At 37.2% G+C, this 2,977-nt stretch overlaps 1 protein-coding gene across 1 annotated transcript in view; it reads left to right on the top strand.

Moving 5' to 3' along the window:
• PALLD (palladin, cytoskeletal associated protein) overlaps positions 1–2,977 on the top strand; it is a 342,018-nt gene that overhangs the window by 146,597 nt on the left and 192,444 nt on the right. The gene's annotated exons all lie outside the window — the stretch shown is intronic.

The raw sequence follows: 2,977 nt of genomic DNA, 5'->3' as shown, positions 1-2,977 counted from the left end.
ATGTATCTTTTGGATTTCAATAGTTCTTTGTTTCATTTTCAAAGCCATAAGCAGAACAGTGTTTTTGTAGTTCCCTGGAAATGTGAAACCTCCTTAAAGACAATATCTTCTTTATCATGGGGTCTGTACACTGCATTTTATATCAACTTCTTTATTAGTAAAACATTAAGTTCCATTCAGACAAGGAGGTCAAGTTCAGTGACTTAAGGCTTTTTAAAATATAGTCTTTTATACTCAAAGCAAACTAAGCTAATGATGAAAAAACATCCTTCTAAAATTCCAGTCAAAAAGAGCAATCTATTGCATACTTTTACTGACCAAAACCCACTAACAACTAGACTCCTCAGTGTAGAAATGTGCCTCACATGAGAGCAGCCCAGAAACATAAGCAACGTTGACCACAAGGCATTTCTCATTTATGTGCCCTACACCATAAAATTTTATTCTTCTCCAAGCATGAAGAAAGTCATCCTGCCCTAGGATCTTGCTCAATTTCCAGGTCGTGTGACCTCACCAGAGTGTTACGTTGTTCAGAAGCATCAGGTCTGACTATTCTGCCTCAGACTCTTTGTATGTTTATGACACCACGTAGACTGAAGTGATGTTTGTAAAGGAAACACAATTTTCTGTTTGTGCATCATTGTACATCCTCCTTGGGACCACTGTTTGTATTTTTCCTATCAGCAAAGTCACTAGTTTCACTTCTTGCCATAGGGCAGACAAACAGATGCACGCCTCTGCTTCAGTATCAAGCAGATCCTGCTATGTGTCCTTTTGGAGCCATGACCTTGCTCTGTCCCTTCTTTGAAGCGTGAAGGTTCTCAGTGGACTCTTTCAGGTCAGATTACTGCAGTCAGTCCTGAACCTCTCACATCTGAGTTTGGGTCAAAAACAGAGTGTGAGCCTATGAAGACCCAGCGTTTAAGGGATGCTATGTAGCCTCCTTAGGGAACAGCTGGAATTGATCTACTGCCTTCTTGTCATGAGTTACAACTAGAGCATGTCGCCCACTTGATGTGTCAGTCACCACATCAAATACGGTAATCACTTTCCAAACCATGGAAATACAGAACTTCACATTTTGTCTGTGATATGTCTTTGTATAACATTGCATAATGCCAGTTCCCTGATATATGGAACTTCTGAGACTCAACCTACTGCATATGCTAATATGGAAATCCTTTAGGGAGTTAGGGCATATCTTTTGCATTTGCTGTTTTAGATACAGAGAAAGACAGAGGGAGGGAGGTGGGCGGGACCAAATATCTTTTATCTGCAAGACAGTTTATGTGAACAAATACATGGAGCAATTTATGTCTTCTGATGCTTTATGTACTAATAAAACTAAAACATTGAGCCCAAAATTCTAAAAGCATTAGTATTGGAATGAATTATGACTGCTTTTGATGTTGCAGTTTTGGATTCTGAGTGAATTCAACAGCTCTTTTTTTTTTTTTTTTTTTTAAATCATGTCATTATCCATTGTTCTCACCTACAGAGGTGATGATGATTCATGAAATGTCTCCCATGATCTATGTTGGAAAATCATAAACTAACGATCCAAAAATTCAAAACACTGGTTAGAATCTGTAGTCTAGTTTTTGAGTATGTGATGTATGAAAGTTGAAAACAATATACCGACTAATAAGGAATAAATTTGAGTGAGGAGGGAGAATCGAAGCCCCTTCCCTAACACCACAGATACTCCTGTTTCAGTTTGCTCTTTTGCTTCTAGAATATAGTTTTGATCATAAATTATTTGCCAAAATTAGTCTTCAGCAACTTCGCAAAATAATATAACTTTTAGGACTTATTTAAATGCCTTTTGGTTTAACGTGGCAAAATCATGATAAAAGATATGGAAGACCTTCCTTTAAACCACGTATCCTAGCAAAGTATAAAAAAGTTTCTCCTCTTCATGTCCATCAAATTTTCTTATTGTTCCCTCCTTTTGTTACATCTGAAAGCACTTAAAGAGACTCCTCCATTCCAACCATAGTAGTAATATTTGCTGAAAACAATCATTTTTTGGTAGAGAAATATTTTAAGCAAAGCTGTCAATACAGTAACACACACACACACACTCTCTCTCTCTCTCTCTCTCTCTCTTTCTCTTTCTCTTTCTCTCTCTCTAGTCAGCTATTAAAAACAAAACACAACTAGTTTTCCCTGACCTTTGATAATTTCTCCACAATTATATTTAGCACAACACTATTAGAATTGCTCCTTTCACTCTCATAGTGGAGCATTAAAATGCTCTGTTTCAGGAAACCTACATTTGGCATGTATCATTAAATCCACGATCATAATTTTAAACAAAAAAAAACTTTACACACTTGAATGACTGTTCAAGTGACTACTTATGTGAGTTATGAGTAAGAACTTCAGAGTAAGCAAATGCTAAAACATTTGTATTTAAACAATGTTTTGGCATGTCTGACAAAACTAGGTATGACTATGAGTCTTTTACTAGTAGCCAAATGTTTTCCTTACATTAACCTTGAAGGTGACCATTGACGTTGTAAGGGGAAAAAACAAAGTGTATATTGAACTGTTTACTTTCATTAAATCACCCGATTGACTATTATATCCAGTAGACCACTGAACTGTTCAGCCATATAAAATGTATGTAGGAAATGGCTTTCCTGATAGTTGTTTTTAGCCACTGTTATGTGGAAAGGAGAAAAACAGACATGACTATAATTCATCTGAGGCAAGAGATAAATTTTATAGGACTAGGTCAATGATATTTTCCAAATGCTCAAACATAAATAGCCTTTGAAATTCAGGAACATATTTAAGCATTTGGATTTTATTACCCACCCTCCCTTTCCTCTGTCACATTCACTCTCGCTCTCTCCTCGCCGGCTGCCTCTCAGTCTCAGTGTCTGTCTGTCTGTCTGTCTCCCCCCCACCCCGCCTCCACACCTTTTAGCTCTGCCACTCTAGCATTGAAGTCGGCACATATCTCACTTTA

This window comes from Pteropus alecto, unplaced genomic scaffold, assembly GCF_000325575.1.
Source record: "Pteropus alecto unplaced genomic scaffold, ASM32557v1 scaffold50, whole genome shotgun sequence".
NCBI classification, from domain to species: Eukaryota; Metazoa; Chordata; class Mammalia; order Chiroptera; family Pteropodidae; genus Pteropus; species Pteropus alecto.
This window is presented reverse-complemented; position numbering and strand designations above follow the sequence as displayed.